Below are 25,435 nucleotides of genomic sequence, written 5' to 3' on the forward strand. Positions count from 1 at the left end.
ACCCTGAGATTTTAGGAGCATTTGTAGAATTCCTGAATTTTTAACTGGTGATTGAGTAGAGGAGCTAAGGCCCACTCCAGAGCTCCAGAGTGAAAGGTGTGCCTTAAAGAAGGGAAAAGGGAATCAATTTTCCCCAGAATCCCCATACAGGCTTATTGTAAGGATAAAAAAGCAGGAGGGTATGTCCTAGGGTCCCCAGATGCATGTGTGATTGTGCTACTGCAGGAGTCAGCTGTGCAGAGCACCCCCACCCCACAATTTCCACTTATACCCTTTGGGTTCTATAGAGTTCCACTCCTAACACCTCTCAGTCTGCTGGCTAGGATCAAATGTAGTATGTTTTTCCCAGCTTAACATCTGATACATCCTCTGTCTGAGGACAATATGGGTTTCTGGAGCAGTGGGATGGATGAAAAAGAAGCTTGCTCCATCCGCTCCTATGCATCAACCTGGTATTGCAGAACCTCCAGGAACTGTACATCACCAGGGGGCAAGGGAGAGTTCCCTTCCCAGAGAGAGAGGCAAGGGGACGAGATGGTGTGAGTAGCAGGGTTGAGTGCCAGTGAGCAAACAAGAAAGAGGAGGCAAGAGGTGGGAGGCTGGCAAGAGGTGGACAGGAAGATGGGCCACTCCCCTGTGTGTCCCTGAACTTTCCTTACAGATGCTCTGCTCCTTTGGGGCACGGCGTTGGTATACTTGCAGATGACTGTACATCCTCATGGGTCAGGGTTATCTACACGTGTGGTATGTCTTTACTCTGTGACAATGCTTTGTGACCATGTGGCTGAGGATACCTGTGTCAATAGAAAGAAGAACAAGAAACTAGGGGGTTGCCCATAGAGCACTTGGGTGTTTGGTTTGATGAGCACAGTGTTTAAAACAAACATGAAATTGAATACCTTTAGGAAAAATGTGCTTCTCAGGTATAGCCACAGACCCTGCCACTCTCTATTGCCTTTCTACTTCCTTCACTTATGTAATCTGCCTAGCACTAAAGTCTTGACTCTGTGATCTTTATTTATTTATTTTTGAAATGGGGTCTTGCTTTGTCGCCAGGCTGGAGTGCAGTGGTGTGGTCTCAGCTCACTGTAACCTCTGTCTCCTGGAAACCTCCGTCTCCCGGATTCAAGCGATTCTCCTGCCTCCAGAGTAACTGGGACTACAGGCATATGCCACCACACCTGATCAATTCTTTGTATTTTAATAGAGATGGGGTTTCACCTTGTTGGCCAGGCTGGTCTCAAACTCCTGACCCCAGATGACCTGCCTGCCTCGGCCTCCCAAAGTGCTGAGATTACAGGCGTGAGCCACCGCACCCGGCAGACTCTGTGAGCTCTTAAAGGAGATAGGCCCCTATTTGCCTATCAGTTAGCTTTTATTCATTAGCTTCCCTCAGAGATAATGGCTGGGGTCCGACTACCAGCTTCTCTGGGACTGAAGGGTACTGGAGGCTACTTTTTTTTCTTCGGAGTCAAAAACATCTGTATAAGGGAAGCAAATAAGTCCCAACCTTGAGAGGGGACTGAGAGCATACAGGTGATAATAGACTCCAGGTTGCCTCTGTGGGACTCCAAAACCCCTATTTTGCACACTGCCTCTTGCCTTCATCAAGTGGGTTCTGAGCTGAGGCTGAGATGTAAGAGCTAGAAGGAGAACAAGCACAGAGACCATGAGGCATACACTAGTTTCCAACTGTTATGTCCTGGACATGGGCTGCTGGAAAGGGATTTGGCCTGACACGCTGATGGGCTGGCCGTTGGGTAGACTGCTTGCTCAGACAGTCCATTGTGTGGCCTCTTAGATAGGCAGAGCCCTCCTTCCTGCCCGGCATCATGTCACCACCCTGCCCATCCTCCGTCTCCCTGGGAGAAAGGGAAGTTTAGGGGCCCAAAGGAGGATCGATTCTATTTTGTTTTGAAAGCTTGGAAGAGTAAGCTGGAAACATGTGGGGCTTGGTTTGAGGTTGCGGATAGGCTGGCTCTTAGTGCCTGCTTCATCCTTGCAATCAGCTTTCCAGAACTCTCAGTGGAGCTTATAGAGTCGGGTTTCACCATGGGGGACCCATACTTACATCATATCTATTCCTGAGATGCCCCCACATAGGCAGCAGCATCTAAGGCAGGAATCCTGATATAAACCTTTTTTTGGATTCTAAGAAGCTTAGGATGGTGGTGGGAATGGAAGAAAGGGTGACTTTTGTAAGGGAGCTTTTTTTTTTTTTTTTTTTTTTTTAAGACAGAATCTCACTCTATCACCAAGCTGGAGTGCAGTGGCGAAATCTCAGATCACTGCAACCTCCAACCTCCCAGGTTCAAGCGATTCCCCTGCCTCAGCCTCCTGAGTAGCTGGGACTACAGGCGTGCACCACCACACCCAGCTAATTTTTTTTTTTTTTTTTTTTTTTTTTTTTTTTGTATTTTAGTAGAAACAGGATTTCACCATGTTGGCCAGGATGGTCTCGATCTCCTGACCTCATGATCTGCTCACCTCGGCCCCGCAAAGTGCTGGAATTACAGGAATGAGCCACTGCGCCCAACCAGGAGCTAACCTTTAATAGCTGCTGTTTACTGAGTGTCAGATTTTGGGTTTTGGGTTTGTTTCTTTGATTTTTGTTTTTTGAGTTTCTTTCTTTTCTTTTTTGGTCATTTATTTTGTGCCATTGAACTGAGCCTTTTACTTACTTTATTTCATTAAATGTTTATAACCATTAGTGAGGTATTATTATCTCCTATTGCTCAGATAAGGAGATTGAGGCTCTAAGAGGTTAAAAACCAGTCCAAAACCACACAGCTATTAATTGGGGAATCTGGATGTTTCCACTCAAGGGCACTGTCTTCCTCAATCAAAACAAAACCTGAGGTCAGTGGGCAAGGTGGGGGTAGGGCAGGGTTACCAGACTTAGCAAATGCAAATACAGGATGCCCAATTAAATTTGAATTTCATACAAACAACAAATAGTTAAGTGTAAATACATCCCAATTAGTGCATGGGCTATCCTTATACTAAAAATCTGTTGTTTGTCTGAAATTCAAATTCAATCAGGTGCCCTGTATTTTATCTGGCACTTTTTGGCAGGAAGTGTGGACAGCCTAGCCCAGCTCTGCCTCGGTTTCCTAAGAGAGTCCTGAGAGGAACAGTCCTCAAGTAAGGGATGATCTGAGTGCAATTAGATTCTGCAGGCTGCCCTAACAGCCTTTTCTCCCTTCCTGAGTGTTGCTAGGAAAGGCAGGGCTTGAAGTCTGGGGTGCCCTGTCCAGCCTCCCAGGCTCTGTGCTGGGGATATCAGAGATCACATCCATTTACCAATCAAAAGGGATTTTTCATCCCGGTACTGGGCTGCTCAACAGACCAAGCAAACTGCTAGTGGTGCACCAGCACAGCAGGGATCTCTAAAAAAGAAATGAAAAATTAAAGAAAAAAATCGGCCGGGCATGGTGGTTCACGCCTGTAATCCAAGCACTTTGGAGGCCAAGGCGGGTGAATCACCTGAGGTCAGGAATTCAAGACCAGCCTGACCAAACATGGTGAAACCCCGTCTTCATCTAAAAATATATATATATATTTTATTTTAAAAAAAGAAAGAAAGAAATCAAGACATTTGGTGGGACGCATTGGCTCATGCCTGTAATCCCAGCACTTTGGGAGGCAGAGTCTGGCGGATCGCCTCACTTCAGGAGTTCGAGACCAGACTGGCCAACATGTTGAAACCCTGTCTCTACTAAAAGTACAAAATTAGCCGGGCATGGTGGTGCAAGCGGGTGATCCTAGCTACTCGGGAGGCTGAGGCAGGAGAATCATTTGAACCCAGGAGGCGGAGGTTGCAGTCAGACGAGATTGCGCAGTTGCATTCCAGCCTGGGAAAAAAGAGCAAAACTCCATCTCAAAAACAAAACAAAACAAAAATTAAGACATTTGACATGTCAAAAAAAAAAAAAAAGCGTCAAGTAGTCCGCATGGGAAAGAATGAAACCTTCCCGACATTCACTGTACGATTTAGCTCTGAATTATACAGTGCGGACGAGGGTGGGGTCAATTGTAAAATCTGGCCAAGGTTTAGGGAGGTCTAGCCCAGCTCTGCCTTTGGGGCTCCAGCTCCTCCTCTTTTCCCTTCCGGGGAGTCTAACTCTGGGCGGGCCAGAGAGGGGACAGATAGTGGGAGGGACTCCTCACCCCTAAATCGCTAAGTTCTCAAGTTTCCCGCTGCCCCACCCCATCAGGCCTCGGGCTGGACTCGGGCCCCAGGCGCTGCCGCGGCTCTCTCTCTCTCTTTCTGGTTCCTGGTCTCTGCCCTCCGCTGCTCAACGCCGCTCGGCTCCACCCCAGGCTCCATCGCCTGTTCCATCGCCGGCTTCCGATCCGCCTCTCGTTCTCTCTCCCGGCCCGGTGTGCTCAGCTTGCTCGGGGCGTCTCCCTACTGAAGAATTATGTTGCATAAAGCAGCCGCCACCATCTTGAACTGGCAGTGAACTTTGCTTTCTACATATAAATACAGATAGCAATCACACCCCAATCAGCGCAGAGGCTTCAGGGCATCATCTCAGCAACTCTAACTTTCCCATTACGATAATGTGATTTTCACTCAGTCTATAATATCACCAGCCATGAATAAAGCAACTGGCTCTTTCTGTCTCTCTCTTCCCTTCCCCCTTTCTATGCCTCTCTCCCACCCACCTCAGTCTCCTTTCTTTTCCTCCTTCACACTCTCCTCTTCTGTCTCTCTCTGCAATCCCTCCTGGTGATCTCTGCGTCTCTGAGCACCTCCACCTTCCTCTCCCACTGCCTCTTTCTCCCCCTCGTTCTCTGTGACTCACATTCCCTAAATACTAATGGCAGGGATTTGCTGTACCCCATGGCTCAGTTAAGTTCTGCTCCCCAGCTCTGCCGTCATCTGCCTTTGCCTGAAGGTGAGAAACTGCTGGCTGGGGGTGGGGTGGCCAGCTAGGCTTTCCGGGAGGGTTCGGGAGCAGGGAGACTCTGCTCCTTCTCTCCTCTCGCCCTCTTTCCTTAGGTACCAGGATGGCTCTCTGTAGGGATTCCCTCCAGGAATGCCAAAGCCAGAGGCTTAGGGACCAAAGGACCCAGAAGGGAGATCTGAAAAATTCCTGCTTAGGGGCAGGTCCTGGAGGCTCTGATTTTCTGGGTATTGAGGGACCCAAACTCAACCAGATTCGAAATGCCAGACAATTGTGAGCAGATACAGCTGGTGAGAGGGTGCTCTGTAGATGCCTCCAGAAGAGAAACTGGTCCAGCCTCCTAGGGTCACTTCTGAGTACGGCTGGGTCCTGAGCCTGACAGCAGTTCAGGCTGGAGCTGCCTTTGTCAGGACAAAGGCCCACAGATCCTTGATCAAGGTGTCAGCCACTTTGTTGGAGCTCCTGGAAGGGGCTTCTCTTTCCTTCATGGACATTCTTCAGGTTGGTAGTGGTGCTGGCAGGGGAATTTCTGTGCCTCTGTATCCATTCCCCTGGGTTTATATGCCAGTTCTTTTAAACTAGCATTGGGATCGTAGACAGTGCTCTTAACTTCTTTAAACCTCCATGTCCTCATCTATAAAATGGGCATATTAATATACCTACTGAATAAAGTAATGTATGTCAAGTGCGGAACACAGTGTTTGGCACAGTGTTAAATGTTCAATATGTGTTAGCAATTATTATTACTCTCAGCAGTTACTGAATAATCACCTGCTGTGTGGGACACGGGGCACACTGGAGGTTAGGAGCCTGGGGTTTGGAGACAATGATCTGAGTTTGAATCCTGGCTTAGCACTGATTAGCTTTGAGGCCTTGGAAAAGTCACAGTCTCTCTGAAACTGGAATAATAATGGTTCCTACTTCATAGGGTTGTTGCGAGGGTTACTCAGGCTCATCTAGCGCTTGGCACAGTGTTGATATGTGACAAGAGCTCTCAAATATTCCCAAGTAAGGGTCCATCACTGTGGATCCAGCCATGAGTAAGGCCAGCACTGCCCTAGCTGTCCTGGAGACCACGCTCTCTCTGTGGGTTCTCGTCTCGGCCCCTGATGTTTCCTAAGGCAAGTGTCCATTAATGGCCTCGTCCTTTCATTCCTGTGGAGGATGAGGACTTGCATCAATTTCCCTGGCTATAAGAACGGCACATTTTCAGTTGCCCCCCTTTCTGAGGTTGGAGCCTTTCCTGGGTGAAGGTGGGGAGAGAAAGTGACTCTTGAATGTGCTCTCTTAGGCGGTGGGGGGGGGGGCAGCAAATTAGAATCACACATTTTCATTCTGTCCATTTCTGTAGCTCTAAGTGTTTGGGGGTTGGTTTTCTTGCTTGCTTTTAGTTTCTCTCTGAAGGCTCCTTGGGAGGCATTCCAACCTGATTTCATGTGAAAGAGGGGAAAGAAGACTCTATTCACCTCAAAATCCAGAGCCATAAGCCAACACATTTTTTTTTTAGGTAAATTCTCGCTCTGTCACCAAGGCTGGAGTGCAGAGGCGTGATCTCGGCTCACTGCAACCTCCGCCTCCCAGGTTCAAGTGATTCTCCTGCCTCAGCTTCCCCAGTAGCTGGGACTACAGGTTTGCGACACCACGCCCAGCTAATTTTTGTATTTTTAGTAGATATGGGGTTTCACCATGTTGGCCAGGCTGGTCTCAAACTCCTGACCTCAGGTGATCCATCCGCCTTGGCCCTGCAAAGTGCTGGGATTATAGGCGTGAGCCATTGCGCCTGGCCAACCAACACATTGTTAACCAAGTGCTGTAGCTACGGGAACTGAATCATCTGTAAAGTCATGACAGAATATGGAGTCTGGTCTCCTCCCTGCGCCTCCCTCCCCTGCTCACAGACAGGGTCCATGCCTTCCAGGTAATCATTGCCCAGTGTTGGTGGACAGGCATGAGAACAGGGAAATGAAGCACAGAATGAGAGACACATGTAGAGATAACCACAGGGTGTAGCCAGGCAGAAAAAGAGTGGTCAGTTCAGTTTGAAGAGTCATCTCTTCACAGAGGAGATGGTGCTCCAGCTAACATAAATATGGGCAAAATGGAAGTGCACAGAGAAGGAAAGGCATTCAAGCAGGGGGAATAGCACGTGCAAAAGCCTTGAGGTGTGGAACAGTCTAAACATCTGGAGACCCTTCCTACAGAGGAGGGCATAGAGAGGGCACTTTGGGAGCGAGGCCAGCAGAAGGAGACATATAGTAAAGGGCTCTCCCCAGGAGTCAGGCTCTAACCCTGTGAGCGGGGGGTCCGCTGAAGGGCTTTCACATGGAGTGATTTGCATTTCAGAAAAATAGCTCTGAGGATGATACAGAGAATGGGGGAAGCGTGCAACCAGAAACACTGGAGACTGGGAGACCAGGGAGGAGTTTCTTTTTTTTTTTTTTTTTTTGAGACGGAATCTTGCTCTGTCACCCAGGCTGGAACATAGTGGTGCGATCTTGGCTCACTGCAACCTCTGCCTCCTGGGTTCAAGCAATTCTCCTGCCTCAGCCTCCTGAGTAGCTGGGATTACAGGTGCGTGCCACCACGCCTGGCTAATTTTATATTTTTAGTAGAGATGGGGTTTTGCCACGTTGGCCAGGCTGGTCTTAAACTCTTGACCTCAGGTGATCCACCCCTGTCGGCCTCCCAAAGTGCTGGGATTACAGGAGTGAGCCACCATGCCTGGCAGACAAGAGACATGGAGGACCCGAGTTGTGGCAGTGGTGGTGAGGATGCCGAGGAGTCACAGTCTAGAGAGGGCCTTCTGAGAGAAGGGACAGGATTCTGTGCTCGATTGGATGTGGGAGGTGACTGAGGGGAAGATTCCTAGATGGCCACCAGGTTCTTGCCTTGGGTAAATGGTGGGATGATGACAGAGATGGAGAAGAGAAGAGGTAGAATAGATTTGAGGAGAGTGCAAGAATACTAAGATCTGACTGAGACATGTACTTTGGGAGTCTGGGGCATATCTCAATAAAGATATCCAGGAGTTAAGAGAACTGAAGAACAACTTTGTCTCCATACTTCTGCAGTCTGGTAGGGAGTTGGAAATACATGTGTGGCATTCAAAAGAAAAGTTCTGGGCGGGATGCAGGTGATTATGCCTGTAATCCCAGCACTCTGGAAGGCCGAGGCAGGTGGATTATTTGAGATCAGGAGTTTGAGAACAGCCTGGCCAACATAGTGAAACTCTGTTTCTATTAAAAACACCAAAAAAATTAGCCAAGTGTGGTGGTGCATGCCTGTAGTTCCAGTCTCTGGGGAGGCTGAGGTAGGAGAATCACTTGAACCCGGGATATGGAGGTTGCAGTAAGCCAAGATCTCACCACTGCAACCACTCATCCAGCCTGGGCAGCAGAACAAGACCCTATCTCAAAATAAAAAAAAAGGACTTGGAGGGAGGGCAGAGGACCCAGGCTAGCAAAGAAAACTAGGAAGGAATGTTCAGGAAGACAGGAAGCAAAACAGCAAAGAGGGGTGTTGTAGAGTAGAGAGAGGAGAGTTCAAAAACATCAAATGATGCAGAATAATAGCAGTAAACGCCTACCCAGTACTTACCTTGGCTTTACATGAATTCACTGAGTCTTCCTGAGACCCTATGAGGCAGGTATTATTATCATTGCTATTTTGAACACAATACAACTGAGGCACAGGGATGCTAAATACTTGCCCTAACTCACACAACTGGTAAGCAGAAACCAGGATTCAAACCCAGGCAGCCTACTGCCACACATGTGCTACACCACCTCTCTCGCAGAGGGCCAAGTGAGATGAGCGCTGTTCATGACTTTCAGCAGTTAGGTGGTCAGTGGAGACTTCCAAGGGCCCAGCTCTCTTCTCCTTTTCCTTCCTTCCTTCCTCCTTCCTCCTTCCTTCCTTTCTCCTTCCTTCCTTCTTCCTTCCTTCCACCCAGATCTCTTCTCCTTTTCTTTCTTTTCTTCTCCTCTTTTCTTTCTTTCTTTCCTTTTCTTTCTCTCTCTCTCTCCCTTCCTTCCTTCCTTTCTTCCTTCCTTCCTTCCTTCCTTCCTTCCTTCCTTCCTTCCTTCCTTCCTTATTCTCTCTCAGTCTAGGTCCCCTAAGGCAACTTCCTTCATTTGCCTGGGCTTCTCCCTGTGACCAGGCTAAGTGGAGCTGGTTCTCCTCCCTTACTCTTGGAGGGACAACAAAGTCCACCCTTAGGAGGTGGCCATAAGTGAACTTGCACTCATCAGCCTGAGTGAGCAAGCACCCTTTGAAGCCTTTAGAGTCTAGGAGGGGTGGAGAGTTGGGAGGGGGGTGCAGAAGGAAAAGGACCTGATCCTCCTGGGAAGCAAGTCTCCTGGGAAGAGATGCAGGGAGACTTTGAGGAGGAAAGAGACGGGAATCCATATTCACAGTAGAGGTGATGTGAGTGTGACCTCCAGGCCCTGGAGCAGTGGTTCTCAACCAGCCTGGCTGTTTGAATTAAGGAGAGGGGAGTGTCAAAAATATACCCAAAGTGTCATCTCCAAAACAATTGGATCAGAATCTCTGGGAGTGGAGCCCAAGTGCTGATGGTTTTTAAAAGCTCCCCAGCTGATTCCAACGTGTAGCCAGCGCTGAGACCAACAGCCTGGAGAAAAGAGCTCTGAATAAATATGAAAAGACCCCCGTTCCAGACTCCAGCTTGGTCACTTCCTAGCTGGGTGATCTTGGGCAACCCATCAGATGCCTTCAAGCCTCATTTACTCATTTCTGTAAAATGGGGATAGTAGCCTCCACTATACCTACCTTAAACAGATCATCATGTTGCTGAGGTAGACTCGGATGTGATACATTTTGGTAATTATGTAGGGTACTCTGTAAAAGGAAGGTGGAATTAACTCACAGACAAAAGGACAAATAAGCACATATGTTCATTTGCACTGGTAGCTGCACTTGAGTGAGCACACGCACACACACGCACCCCTCACACGGAGAGCTGCTGTTTAGATTCTGGAAAGCAGAACTGTGTGGTCTTTTATGTTTGTTTTTTGTTTTTTTTCTTATGTTGTTTGTTTGTTTTTTGAGACAAAGTCTCAAAAAAGAAAAAACCAGCCTGGCAGTGAGCTGATCTCAGCTTACTGCAACCTCTGCCTCCTGAGTTCAAGTGATTCTCCTGCCTCAGCCTCCCGAGTAGCTGGGATTACAGGCAAGTGTCACCACATGCAGCTAATTTTTGCATTTTTTTTGTAGAGATGAGGTTTCACCATGTTGGCCAGGCTGGTCTCAAACTCCTGACCTCAGGTGATCCATCCACCTCGGCCTCCCAACGTGCTGGGATTACAGGAGTGAGCCACTGCATCCAGCCCTTTTGTGTTTTTAGCCTTCAGAATATACCATTAAAATATGGAAAGATGATCTGGTGTGTGTGTGTGTGTGCGCGCACGAGCGCACATGCGCACGTATGTGTTGTGTGTGCACGTGCATGTGTGCTTGTTGTGTGTGCATGTGCATGTGTGTTGTGTGTGTGTTTAAATGATTGTTAAAGTGCAGCATCATTTGAGTCTGCCTGTCAGCCTATCAGAAACGTCATCTATAACCTTCACTCTTTGCAGTTTAATCTCCCCTGCCTCCCCGCGGGCCCTGTTCTGACATTTTAAACCCCATAAATGACAGTAGTGCTCTAAGCCATTTTGAAAAAAGCCAAGCATTTGGAAAAAACATACATAGAGACATCCCCCTAAATTCCCCTGCCCCTGAACACATGCTCACTCATGCTCATAAGTCGAATCACACACACATTCACACCCCTGCACTGGCCAGTTTGAGAGAAGTCACAGGTACTGGCACCAGCTAACAAGCTGCACGTGTGATGGCAGGACACAGGTGCATGGAAGTGTAGCTGTGTATCTGGCCCATCCATGAACTCCGGTGGACACACAGCAGGGACACCTTTCTTCTCTCATTCTCAAGTTCCATCCATTCTTTTGCTCCTTGGCTTTGAAAGGGAAGGAAAGAATCTAGCATCCTTAGAAGGCTGGTGCTGGGAGCTGTTTCCTGTAATTTTGACTTAGGAACCAATAGGGGCTGGACAGAGTGGCTCATGCCTGTAATCCCAGCACTTTGGGAGGCTGAGGCAGGTGGATCATTTGAGGTTAGGAGTTCAAAACCAGCCTGGCCAACATGGTGAAACCCCGTCTCTACTGAAAATACAAAAATTAGCTAGGCAGTAGTGGTGTACGCCTGTAATCCCAGCTACTTGAAAGGCTGAGGCAGGAGAATCGCTTGAGCCTGGGCAGCGGAGGTTGTGGTGAGCTGAGATCTGTCACTGGAGTCCAGTTTGACAGAGTGAGAAGACCCTGTCTGAGAAAGAAAGAAAGAAGAGGGGGAGGGAGGGAGGAAGGAAGAAAGGAAGGAAGGAGAGAGAAAGGAAGATGTGACAAGGGAGGTTGTGTTGAGCTGAGATCTGTCACCGCAGTCCAGTTTGGGCAGAGTGAGAAGACCCTGTGTGAGAAAGAAAGAGAGAAAGAGAGAAAAAAAGAAAGAAAGAAAGAAAGAGAAAGAAAAGAGGGAAAGAAGGAAGGAAGAAAAGAAGGAAGGAAGGAAGGAAGGAAGGAAGGGAGGGAGGGAGGGAGGGAGGGAGGGAGGGAGGGAGGCAGGCAGGCAGGCGAACCAAAGAAGTGACAAGGGAGCTTGAAGAGCCCAAATCTTAGGGTTTATTGTGAAGCAAGGATGTGCATTCACAGGATCAAGGTTCTCAACTCTTGCAAAGCCCATGAGTAGAAGGGATAATGTGCAAGTTGCATTGAGCCTACCAACAACCAGAGAGCTCTCAACATTTGGAGAACCGGAATGAAAAAAGAAAATTCGGAGATACTTAGTCACCTGTAATCCAATTTAATTGTGAGCTCTGTAAGAACAGGGCCCTGCCAACTCCCGGATGTATCCCTAGTGCCTGGCACAGGGTCTGCAACATAGCAGAGGCTTACAAGTACTTGCTGAATGAATGACAAAGAATCTGAAGCTCTTGATGGCAGAGCTGGCTCTCCCTCCCACCACCTCAAGTCATCATGTACTTTAAGGAACTTGTTTCCAAGGCAACCAATTAGAGTCAGAAAGTGAGGGCTGTGACGTCAGGCAAGGATGGGGGTGGGTGGAGAAACCGCCATCCCCCATGTCCCTGGCTCCCAGCTCAATCTCTGCAGCCTTGAAGGGAATGCTTCTGAAAAGAGGAAAAGACATAGGGCATTGCCCTCCTGAGAGTACACTTCTGGGTCAGGGCCCAGGAATAGGGACTACGTTGGAGATCTGATTCATCTGGCAGTGCCCTTCCCTGCTACCCTGTTCCAAAATGCTGACAAGCCTGTGGGTCCAGTAGTGATACAGTGCAGGCATACTAGAAGGGTAACAGTAGCCAGGGACCACTGCCCATGCTCCTCCCTATCCCCTAGGAGGGAGAGATCTTAGGCTTTCTTTATTTGGGGGACCTGTAAACAAGGCCCAGAAGGAAGTCTTGGCTCAAAGGGGAGGGGATGCTGCTCTCAGGCCTCGCTTGAGACCTTTCTGTCTGCCCCCTGGAAAGGATGTATGTTTTGGTTTATGAGAGGAAAGTAGACACTTTGAATAGGAGTAGGAAGCCAACAAGGAATTCATTCAGAGAGGATAGCAGAGACAATCCAATGGGCGGCAGCTCACAGATTCTTTCTTGGAGCAGAGAATGAGATGTGGATAACAAAACTGCAGGGATCAGAATCCCTAGATCCTTGAGATCATGTCAGGCTTCCCAAGGGACAAGTCTGGCCAATTTGGGAAGGTCATTCTAATCAGAAGAGAAAAAGAAGAATGCAAAGGACCTTGTCCTTAAGGTAAAATGAGAATACAAGACACTCACGTGTTGAACTTCCTGGCCAAACTATGACAAGCCTGTCTCACACTAGCTGGGTAGGCCTTGCTGTGAAGATGATGATGCCAAGGATGATAAGTAGCAGCAGCTGTAGTTTTCATGGTTCTGTATCAAATACCTTCATCCTTGTGGTAGCCCAGTGGTAAATAGCGCAGGAATTGTCCCCAGGTGTGGTTCTGGAAGCAGACTTGGAGATGGCAGCTACTGTGCAGGAGCTTCCTTGGAGAGTGCTCTGGGAAGGTGCTAGAAGTGCAGGACTGGGCGAGGGAGAAGTGGGGCTGTGCTGCAGTCTGACCGCAGCAGGCTCTGAAGCTGGGTGGCCCTTCAGAACTGTCCTTAGCTGGGAGAGGCAGCTGGGCCTTCACACACCCATGGTGACTGGTCACTGGATGCAGGCAGCCCTGGAAAAGGGGCATGATCTTAGGTGGGGCGGCACTCCAGCAGAGGCAAATCCTAGGAAGACTGACAGGCCAGGGTGGCTGCTGAGGGGACCTCCTTCAGTATGGAAGGGGAATGCAGCATGGCACCATGGCACCCCCTCCAGCAATTACCACTCTGACTGTGGAAGTGAGGAAGAAGCTCAGAGACAGGTAATGCCCTGCCATATTATACAGCTATCACACGGGCAAGGTTATAGTGTGCTGTAGCATTAAGAGGGGCTTTCAGGCCAGGCGCGGTGGCTCACACCTGTAATCCCAGCACTTTGGGAGGCCGAGGCAGGTGGATTACCTGAGGGCGAGAGTTTGAGACTAGCCTAACCAACATGGAGAAACCCCATCTCTACTAAAAATACAAAATTAGCCAGGCATGATGGCTGATGCCTATAATTCCAGCTACTCAGGAGGCTGAGGCAGGAGAATTGCTTGAACGTGGGAGGCAGAGGTTTCAGTGAGCCAAGATCTTTTCATTGCACTCCAGACTGGGCAACAAGAGCCAAACTCAATCTCAAAAAGAAGTGGGGGAGGGACTTTCAGTGTAAAACTCCTCCAGTATAAGCACAGGAGTCAACCACTGAGGAAACACCCTCTCCCTGAGCTCCATACATTGGAGCTGAGGGTGCCCTGGGTAGGGGCTGGGAGAAGGAACTCTGCTTTCCCCCAGGCAGAAGAGTCAGGGTGCAGAGACCCTGTGCCAGGCCTCCAGAGGGCCTGCTGAGCGCTGCTGAGGTCCAGGGAGCCTCCTTTCCCCGCTGGAAAGTGGAGAATGTGACCTTAATCCTTCCCATTGCAGAGGCCGCGGTGCTGGCTGCTCCAGGCCACAGGAGAAGCTTTCCTGACAGATGTTGGACTGACTGAAAGACAAGGGGCTTTGCAGAGAGTATGCTGTCTGCTCCATACTTGGCCCCTAAGCCCCAAGAAATGGAGGCTTGGAGGGCCTTCTTGTTGGCTTCTAGAAAGGGTCAGAGCTTTCAGCAGGGGCCCAGCAATGGTCAGCTTCTCTGGCCAGCCCCAGACTGTCTCCAAAAGGCTTGGCAGAAAGCATTTGCTGAGGGGTCAACAGAGGTGAGGGAGGGAGTGGACAAGGTGGCAGAAGATGAGAGATGGTGAGGCAGAGGTCAGGGAACAGGAGGGGCCTGGCCACCTCAGGACCAGCCACCTCGACAGAAACTGATATGGGGAAGAGAGGCCCATATCTGGGCTTGTTTTCAGGCTGCTGGGGCCAGGCCATCTGGGTCTATTAAGGATTTGGGGCCAGGCATAGTGGCTCATGCCTGCAATTCTAGCACTTTGGGAGGCTGAGGTGGGTGGATCATGAGGTCAGGAGTTCGAAACTAGCCTGGCCAACGTGGTGAAACCCTATCTCTACTAAAAATACAAAAATCCCAGCTACTCGGTAGACTGAGGCAGGAGAATCGTTTGAACCTGGGAGGTGGAGGTTGTCACCAGCCTGGGTGACAGAGCAAGACTCCCTCTCAAAAAAAAAGGATTTGGAAGGTAACTAAAGACTGGGTGCTGTGTGTGCGTGTGTGTGTGTGTGTGTGTGTGAGTGATGGGGCTGGGATGGGGGTGGTGCCACTATCAGATGTGTTTGGGGAATGGAGTGAAGGGAATCCACCTGCCTCTGCTGCCTTCACACTGGAACCATTGGGTCCACAGCACAGGCTAGGAGCGACCACCATTCCTGCTCTTTTTTATTCTCAACTCTTGCTGACTAGGAGGTGAGAAAGGACACCTGAGCTGTCACGAGGAAAGGACCCAGACATGCAAGAGGCAAAGGGACAGGAACATGACAGCTCTGGAGTCTCTGCAGGGAGACTCACAGGAAGAGACCAGCCCCTGCCCACAGGGACACACGGTCCTTCTTGCCCTTTTTTGGGGCAAAAGAGTGAGTGGCCACAGCCTCTGTCCCGGAGACCCCTATCAGAAAGGGATTGTTTTGAGTGGTGTTTTTTTCACTCTGCTACCTTGCCCCTCACCCCACCCCATTTCCCTTCATGACCTTGTGACTCCATTAGGTCTCCTTTCTTCTTGCTTCTAGAAAAAGCGAGGCAGGGAGGGCTGGGGACCAGGGAGGGAGGCGAGGCGGGCAGAGAGGCTGAGCCAATTGCGCGTCTGCAAGGTGCAAAGCAATCAGTGGAGCCGCTGGTGAGCGGGGTCACTCAGTAGTGTTCACATCAGGGTGAAATCCTTTCAGCTCTTCGCCAAACCCCTAGTGAAAGACAATCAGGCTCGCTGTCACCGAGCTAATTCTGTCTATATAAAAGCAGTAATGAAATTCACGGCAGGATTACCCTCTCCATCCAATGGGCCAGCGTCGTGGTGACATATCTCTCTTATTGCCCGAATGTAACACACCATCTAATTTACGTCGTGTAGCGAGCAGGAATGAAATGTTCATAAAGAATTGCTGCATCTCGTCACCTTAACTGCGGCCCGGGGCTCTGAGGCATCTGTCAGGGAGAAGAGCAGGAGGAGGGAGGGCAGGCGGGGCTCAGGGAGCAGCAGCCGGGGGCAGGGGTTTCTGTGGGGTTGTTGTTTCTTAATAGGGTGAAGTGGAGGCAGAGGGAGGTAGGGACTGGGCGGGGGTTGGGAGGAGAAAGGGTAAGGGAGGGGCACGGAGGGCTCTGGGGAGGTGAGGATGAATGAGGGCAGGATGAAGTGGTCTGGAGGGAGTGTTTGGAAGTCTGCGGGTTTGGGTGAATTTGGGAGGATGAATGTGAGTGCCTAAGCGGCCAGGGGTTGGTTGGGGAAATGACCCTCCGCGTGCATTTCAGATACCACAGGGCCCCTGACAGCCTCTTGCATTCTCTAGAAGTGGAAACCCAGCCACCTCTCAAGACTATCAGAACAAAACTCTCCAGTGAACAAGAAAGAAGGCCTTTTGTAAAAGTGAACAAGGAGCAGACAGACACGAGGAGCAAGTTTTGTAAATCTAGTTCTCCATGGCTACTCCCCCACTCTCAGCAATCGCAGGACCCAGCTGGCCATCCAAAAGCCCTTTCAATGACACTCGAAAATGTTTTTCTCTTCCACTGTTTTCTCTCCATCCATCAGCACCCTGCCCCCACCCCATTCCAAGGCCATTGCTATCTGTTGCCTAGATACCTCAGTACTCTCCTGACTGATCCCTCCATGAGCCCCTTGTCCCCTCTGGCCCTTCTTACTCCCTCAAATCAGCCAGGTAGGGATCATGTCATCACTACCATCTCTCACCTTAAAACCCTGCAATGGTGTCCCCTTGCTCTTAGGGGAGACCATTGCAGGGTGTCCCCTAAGACCCCACCTCTCTAGCTTCTTTGTCCCATGCTCGAAGTCACAACTGTGCTCCAGCCATATGGGCCTTTTCCTGTAGTCTCAATAAGGTGCCCCGTTCTAAGAAGCTGTGGGGGCTGTGCCCGAACCTTTCCTTCTCCTTGGAAGATTCCCTGTGGCAGCGGCAGCTCACCAGACCCCATCCCACATGGTCTTAACTCCTACTCCCACTTCAGATGCCAGCTGAAAACTTCCATCTTGGGGGAAGCCTTCTGTGACTACCCACACTCAGTGGCTCTGTCTTCTTTTATACTTTATTGACATTATTTACTTCTGTTTGTGACTCTGATTATAGCCTGGATTCTCCTACTGGACTCTGCACTCCATGAGGGCAGGGACCATGCCTATTTCACTCACCATTATATCCCCAGGCCCTGCCACAGTACCTGGGGACATTGTAGGTGCTAGATAAATACTTGTTGATGCCATATGGAAGCAGCTGATGAAAAAAATGTGTTGAATGAAGAAATTAGGGGCATACACAAGCATTGCAAGGCTAGAACCCACCTCCCTTTCCTTCCTTCCTTCCTTCCTTCCTTCCTTCCTTCCTTCCTTCCTTCCTTCCTTCCTTCCTTCCTTCCTTCCACAAACATTTACTGAATGCCTTTTGCGTGCCAGGCACTGTGGCTGCAGTGCAAAACAAGTGACACAGTCCCTGCCCATGAGGAGCTCATGAGGGGAGGGAGAGAGACAGCCATGGAGCCACACCTGTCCTGTGCCGCCTTACTCCAGAGAAGAGCCACATCCTTGCCCACTGGCACAGTCATCTACAAGATGTGGCTGATTCTCTGGGGCCATACAGAATTCTCCCTGAACTTCCACAAGACACAGCTTAGTTACTTGTGGGGTAAAAATACCAACAGACAAAAGAAACTTTATTGAAGAGCGATAACTACATTTCTCTTGCTAATGATAATAACAGCAAGAAGCATTTTTTGAGGATCTACTATGTGCTGAGCACCTCAACTCATAATCATTCTCACAACAACAGTGACATCTAGGTATATTATTTTTGTTTTAGAGATGAGGAAACTGAAGTTTAAATAACTTGCTCCCCAAAAGGTCACACACCTGGCCTACAATAGATGCTTGTTAAATGTTTACTGAATGAATGAATGAATGAGAAACTAATAAGTGGAAAGGCCAGGACTCAAACCTAGACTTTCTGGCTCCAAAGTCCTGTATCTTTCTACTCTTTATTCCAAACATTAGTTTTGAACCCCCAGAGTCAGTATTAGAAAAATAATCTGATGGGCTCTAGATCTGTGATTCCTCTGATCTGGGATCCACAGCCTTCCCACAGCTGCACACGGCACCTCAGCCACCAGGTCTGGCCAGGGCAGGAAGATTAGAACTAGAGAAGACCAGATCTTAAGCCCTCTGGAAGATGCCCATGAGATGAACCCTTCCCCATCCTGCCCAATCTTCTTTCAATGCCTCAAACTTGGGTTAACTTATCAAAAAGACTGAGCAAGACACTAGTCTGGGAGATGGAACATCATTCTTGCATGGGTAGAATCAACCCATGTACCTTGCATGGGTAGAATCAACCCAGAAATGGCTATGGGACCATTTCTCATTAACTCAGAGATGTTTACTCACCAGACAATACATAGTTGTATGTAGAGACATGTTCATGTATGTATACATACGTGTTAGTAAACCCATCCTTTCATTAATTCGCCTATAGTTCAATGGTATCTACTATCTGTGTATGCAGACCCCGGGGTCTGTATCTTGAGGTTCCCTCCCCACAGACATCTATGGACAAGTGTTCCTGGACCTGCCTTTTCTACTCACTTCTATTCTCCACTCCTAGAAACTGTATGTGACCTTCCAGCTAATGCTCATGGGCCATAGAGTGGGATACAGTGCTATTTACTTCCTCTTATTTTGAGGAAAGTTCTACTCTCTGGCAGTGGTTAACTTTTTCTTTATCAAAATGCTAATGCATAGATGTATCATCAAAGAAATAATATATGCCTGGCACACAGTAACCTCTCAATTTGTGTTAGCTATTAACATTATTATAGCTCATTTGTCCTCCCTGACCAGAGGGTGTACCTCCTTCTACCATAGTCCTGCTAGGGCTGGAAGTACAACTACCCGTAGCCACTCCTGCCAGGGAGCTGTGTGAGGCTTGGTACGCTTGTAAAGGTCTCCTGTGGTGAGATGGCTCCCAGCCATTGTCATTCATATCTCTCAGTGGGATGAAAATCTCACACATCCCTGGCAGGCAGGACTCACTCATATTTTTTAAAGTCTCTATAAAATAAGTCTCAGGGGTTTCTATAGACATTGTATCCAAAACCTTAAATTTCTAAGACAACAAATTGTTTCTTAAACCCATCCTTCTGCAGCTGACACTTTTTTCTAGGCCAGACCTGAGACCAGCCACACTGGCCAATGCCTACCAGAGAAGTATTGTTTCAGTCATGACACTTTGATATGATTTGGCTGTGTCCCCATTCAAATCTCAACTTGAATTGCAGTTCCCAGAATTCCCATGTGTTGTGGGAGGGACCCAGGGGGATGTAATTGAATCATGGGGCCAGTCTTTCCCATGCTGTTCTCATGATAGTTAATAAGTCTCACGAGATCTGATAGGTTTATCAGGTGTTTCCGCTTTTGCTTCCTCCTCATTTTCTCTTGCTGCCATCATGTAAGAAGTGCCTTTTGCCTCAGGCTGTGATTCTGAGGCCTCCCCATCCATGTGGAACTGTAAGTCCAATTAAACCTCTTCTTCCCAGCCTTAGGTATGTCTTTATCAGCAGCATGAAAACACATTAATACAGTATATTGGTACAAGTAGAGTGGGGCATTGCTGAAAAGACACCCGAAAATGTGGAAGTGACTTTGGAACTGGGTATCAGGCAGAGGTTGGAAGAGTTTGGAGGGCTCAGAAGAAAATAGGAATATGTGGGAAAATTTGGAAACTCCTAGAGATTTTGAATGGCTTTGACAAAAATGCTGATAGTTATCTGAACAATAAGGTCCAGGCTGAGGTGGTCTCAGGTGGAGATGTGGAACTTGTTGGAAACTGGAGCAAAGGTGACTCTTGCTATGTTTTAGCTAAGAGACTAGCAGCATTTTGCCCCTGCCCTAGAGATCTGTGGAACTTTGAACTTGAGAGATGATTTAGGGTATCTGGAAGAAGAAATTTCTAAGCAGCAAAGCATTCAAAAGGTCACTTGGGTGCTGTTAAAAGCATTCCATTTTGAAAGGGAAATGGAGCATAAAAGTTTAGAAAATTTGCAACCTGATGATGCAGTCGAAAAGAAGAACCCATTTTCTGGGGAGAAATTCAAGCTGCTGCAGACATTTGCATAAGTATCGAGGAGGCTAATGTTAATCCCCCTGGGAAAAATGTCTCTAGGCCATGTCAGAGACCTTCAAGGCAGCCCCTCCCATCACAGGCCAGGAGGCTCAGGAGGAAAAAGTGGTTTCATGGGCTGGGCCCAGGGTCCCTGTGCTATGTGCAGACTAGGGACTTAGTGCCCTGTGTCCCAGCTGCTCTAGCCATAGCTCAAAGGGCCAACATACAGCTCAGGCTGTGGCTTTAGTGCGTGGAAACCCCAAGCCTTCATGGCTTCCATGTGGTATTGAGACTGTGGGTGTACAGAAGTCAAGAATTGAAGTTTGAGAACCTCCGCCTAGATTTCAGAAAATGTATGGAAATGCCTGGATGCTCAGGCAAGTTTGCTACGGGGGCAGGGCCCTCATGGAGAACCTCTGCTAAGGCAGTGTAGAAGAAAAATGTGGGGTTGGAGCCCCCACACAGAGTCCCTCTGGGGCACTGCCTAGTAGAGCTGTGAGAAGAGGGCCTCTGTCCTCCAGACCCCAGAATGGTATCCACCAATAGCTTGCACTGCTGGAAAAGCCTCAGACACTCAATGCCAAACCATGAAAGCAGCCAGAAGGGAGGCTGTACCCTGCAAAGCCACAAGGCGGAGCTGCTCAAGCCCATGGGAACCCACCTCTTACATCAGTGTGGCCTGGATGTGAGACCTGGAGTCAAAGGAGATTGTTTTGGAACTTTAAAATTTGACTGTCCTGCTGGAATTCAGACTTGCATGGGCCCTGTGACCCCTTCGTTTGGGCCAAATTATCCCATTTGGAATAGCTGTATTTACCCAATACCTGTACCCCTATTATATCTAGGAAGTAACTAGCTTGCTTTCAATTTTACAGGCTCATAGGCAGAAGGGACTTGTCCTGTCTCAGATGAGACTTTGTACTGTGGACTTTTGGGTTAATGTTGAAATGAGTTAAGACTTTGGAGGACAGTTGAGAAGTCACAATTGGTTTTGAAATGTGAGGACATGAAATTTGGAGGGGTCAGGGCAGAATGATATGGTTTGTCTGTGTCCTCATTCAAATCTGAACTTGAATTGTATCTCCCAGAATTCCTACATGCTGTGGGAGGGACCCATGGGGAGGTAATTGAATTGTGGGGGCCAGTCTTTCTTGTGCTATTCTTGTGATAGTGAATAAGTCTCACAAGATCTGATGGGTTTATCAGGGGTTTCCACTTCTGCCTCCTCCTCATTTTCTCTTGCCACCACCATGTAAGGAGTGCCTTTTGTTTCCTGCCATGATTCTGAGGCCTCCCAAGCCATGTGGAACTGCAAGTCCAATTAAACCTCTTTGTCTTCCCAGTCTCAGGTATGTCTTTATCAACAGCATGAAAACAGACGAAAACACACTTGATAAGCCTAACTCCTTTCCTTTGGCCCAAGTGGCCTATCCTCCTAGTTAGTGATAGGTCCTTTGGCTCTTGCAGGAACTGACATTCCAAACCAGAACTGCTTCTTCGGGCAAAGCAATATATCATTCAAATCTGATACATACAGAGCATTCAGTAAGCAAGTTCAGGAAAAAAGGAAAGAAGAGAGAGAACATAACCAACGATTGCAAAGAATCATGATTCTCCAGACGGTAACTGTCCTGAAATTGGCATAAGACATTTTATCCACAGGATCTGCGTAAACCCAAGGGTCTGTGCCTAGAGGTGTATTAAGATTAAGTTCTGGCCAGGAGCAGTGGCTCACACCTGTAATCCCAGCACGTTGGGATGCTGAGGCAACCAGATCACCTGAGATCAGGAGTTCGAGACCAGAGTGGCCAACATGGTGAAACCCCATCTCTACTACAAACACAAAAAATTAGCCTGGCATGGCGGCAGATGTCTATAATCCCAGCTACTCAGGAGGCTGAGGCAGGAGAATCGTTTGAACCTGGAAGGGGAAGGTTGCAGTGAGCTGCTTTCCAACCTGGGCAACAAGAGCAAAACTCTGTCTCAAAAAAAAAAAAAAAAAGATTACATTTTATTTGATTGTCTTTGGACAGGCAGGAGGGTGAAGAAAGATTATATGGAACGAATAAACTAGAAGAGGTTGGTGATGGCTTAGAAATTGGAATCCAACCCTGTTGATGTGTTTATTTGATTTTCACGTTTTCCTACCCCCTTTATTCCCACTCCACTTTCTCCATCCCTAGACTGACATACACAATACCTTGATGGCTATTTCAGTTGCAACCCTATATATCTGGGGAAGCCTGAGCTCCCCAGCTGCCAGCCAACTCTGATCCCCTAATCCCAAAGAGACCAGCTGGTCAGAGTTCTCAGGGATGGCAGACCCAAGTGCAGATTGGGCCTCTGCTACCAAAAGTCTCTGATCATGATCAGATGGCTTAATTTCTCTGTGTATTGGCCTTAATATCAGCCTCCTGCTCCCCTTCCATACACACCACCCCAGATGATAGGGAGAAGCTTCTAAACTTCTTGGAATACTATTGTAGAAATTCACCTTTCTATTTCTCACTATCATCACCAGATCAGAATAGAGTCCTCAAGAGGATTAACATGATCTTGGGTGGGCCAGTCAGCTTTACTGCTGGCCTGGACCGCTGTTTAGTCATCGGTCACCAGGAGAGAGGGAGGATGGATCAGTGCAGCTCAGCCCTGCTGCTCAGTGCATGACCCATCATGATAGCAGCAAAGATAATTTTCCAGGATCCTGGGCTGTCTGAGGATTTGAGGAGTACCTACAGATAGTGCATGGTTTCAAACTCCATTAGTGAAAAGCAACAACCAGCATTCACCCTGGTTGGAGTTCAGTATGATGGTGAGGGGGTATCTAGTGTATAGATAAAACTGAAAGACCCCTCAAAATGGAGACTAATTGATGATTTGAAGAAATAGGCATACATTTCTATTAAGCGTGGGTCAATTTCCTTGCTCTCCAGGCCCTCCTAAAGCCAGAAACTCAATTTGGTGGTCATTGCCTGCACGGTGCCACTAAATTTTCTGGTAATCTGCAGGGATATGTAATTATGCTGCAGTTAGTGATTGTTCACTAAGTAAACCTTTGGTGTAGTTACCATGTAAGTCAACGGTATTTACAGGATATTCTTTCTGCCTGTAACTCAAAGCCTTACCGAAACAAATTGGAATTGCCTTCTGGAGGCCGTTGTTATAAATTACAGACCCAACATCTGTCCACATCTGCAATGTCTAGACAGCCTGTCTCAGCTACAAGAGAGAAGAGAGACAAATGAGGGAAAGCGAGGGAGACATGAAGAGTGGCAGAGAAGTCTCAGATTCATACAGTTTTTCTCTTCAGAGGTTTACCCAAAGGCTTGCTGTGCTGGCTTCTGAAATGAACCAGAATTATCAGCAGCCCCATGCCAAGCTCTGGAGGGTTTGGGGCCTGGTCTTCATCCCTGGATATGATAGCACTGTAGCCTCTTCTCTTGGGCCCTATCTCTGCCCCAACGGGTTCTCAGAGGTCACAGTGGGGCCTGGAAGATGGAGTTATAAATTCAGAGATTGACTATGGCCAGATCAGGAGAATCGGCTGCATCTCCAAACTTCTCCCCTTCTCTCTCTCCTGCTCCCTGATTCTCACTACCACCTGGCTCAGCTTTCCCGAGTGGGCGAAGCATTCGTTTGCCTACCTTTCCTGTGGTCCCTCTCCTGTACCCAGGATAAGGAGCCTGCCCGTCAGCTGAGTGATTGTATTTTTTTACAGTTCCTAGCACAAACCTTCTCATTTATATGTAAAGCAGCCATTAGTCATAGCTCCGTTCCCACACACTGCCTGATGTACAATCACATTTTGCAGCGGATGAATCTTTCCACACAGCTGCTCTGCTATGAATAATCCGTCTCTAGGCCCATAAATCAGAAAAAAATCATGCACCTCGTTCGCCTGATCCTTACACAAAGTCATATATTTTACATGAGGACGAGCTAAATATTCATGAGTCTTAAAGGCTTTTTTTATAGGCACTTGTTGGGGTTGTTTTCTACTACTGGGGGGATACCAAGGTTGTATTTAGGAGAACCAGGGATTTTAGAGAGGAAAAAGAGGCAGGAGAGAGAGAGAATCTGTGTGTGTGTGTGTGTGTGTGTGTGTGTGTGTGTGTGTGTCTGTGTGTGTGTTTAAGAGAGGGGGGAAAAACAGAGAGGAGAGAGAGAGGAGAGAGAGAGAGACAGATTGATTGAGATTGCAAGCTTACTCTTAGTCATGTGGGACAAAGGATGCTATTGTGAGGTCTTAAAAACATGATAAATACTGGTGTACCTGAGCTTCGATCCTGCCCAGAGCCATGAATATTGCCTCCCCAACCTTCAAGGTCATTTGATGAACCTTTGCCTTCTGACCTGTGGAACAATGAATTTGGTCCTTCTCTGTGTAGGAACATGGCTGGGAGCCCCACTTGGATTTGGGGTTTGGGGGGAAGGTGGGGAAATCAGCAGATGCAAAGGAAACTACTCTGATGCTAGCAAAGCTTCCTACCTACAGATGACTAAAGTCCTCCTGCAGCTATCTGGTATTCTCTGTCTGCCCCATTCGTGTTTCAAAAAGCATTATTTAAGGTGGCATTGCTCATCCTCTGCTTTATCTCCCTCCCTGGCCTGACTCCTTCCACTCACCCTCTTAGCCTCCAACACCATCTCGCTTTCTTGTCTCTAAGTTTCTGAGATGGTCCTGTGCTCTGCCAGGGACACTCACCCTGTACAGCACCTCAAACTCTCTCCCTCTCCCAAAATGCAAATCTGACTTCTCCCAGAAGCCTCCTTCTACTAAATAAAGGAGGGAGACTTACTTGCCTTGCTGTGCAAGCTCCACACTCTTGCCTTCCCTAGCTAACCCACTCATCATCCCAGCCCCTCTGCTGGCAGGTGCTTTTTCATTTTATTCTGGCATTCACTCGGCATTTGTCTGTGTGTTCAGTGGCGCTGTCTGTCTGACTCATTAATGCCATGGTCTGCAGTGGTGATGATGATGTGTCCTCACTTCTCTCAGAAGGGTAGAAAATTCTGCTTCTTGGATTTCACTGACAACACAGGGAATACATTTTTAGGGAGAGATTTCTCCAATTTAGCTCTAGATCTGGAAACACACATATGCCTTCAGACCCTTTAGCCCTAAGTGGATAATGATAATATCTTGGCTTTGAGTAGGCTGTTCTTGGATGAAAAACTGTATCAAAAGTATAATGGTGGCCAGGCGTGGTGGCTCACAACTGTAATCCCAACACTTTGGGAGGCCAAGGTGGGTGGATCATAAGGTCAGGAGTTCAAGACCAGCCTAGACAAGATGGTGAAACCTGTCTCTACTAAAAATACAAAATTTAGCTGGGCATGGTGGTGGGCGCCTGTAATCACAGCTATTTGGGAGACTAAGGCAGAGAACTGCTTGAACTCAGGAGGTGGAGGTTGCAGTGAGCCGAGATTGCACCACCACACTCCAACCTGGGCAACAGAGTGAGACTCCGTCTCAAAAAAAAAAAAAAAGAGAGAGAGAAAAGAAAAATGTAATGGCACTCAGGGGGTTACTTCTCTATTTAACAGATGGGCAAACTGAGGTATAATCTAA

General features: G+C 48.2%; 1 non-coding gene across 1 annotated transcript; it reads left to right on the forward strand.

Annotated features, from left to right (window-relative positions):
* The first annotated feature begins 299 nt into the window (after window positions 1-299).
* On the forward strand, window positions 300-486 carry LOC118146626 (U2 spliceosomal RNA). The gene has a single exon (XR_004732470.1). It is a non-coding gene; the product is annotated as a U2 spliceosomal RNA (small nuclear RNA).
* Window positions 487-25,435: the final 24,949 nt, after the last annotated feature.

This window comes from Callithrix jacchus, chromosome 12 (assembly GCF_049354715.1).
Source record: "Callithrix jacchus isolate 240 chromosome 12, calJac240_pri, whole genome shotgun sequence".
NCBI classification, from domain to species: domain Eukaryota; kingdom Metazoa; phylum Chordata; class Mammalia; order Primates; family Cebidae; genus Callithrix; species Callithrix jacchus.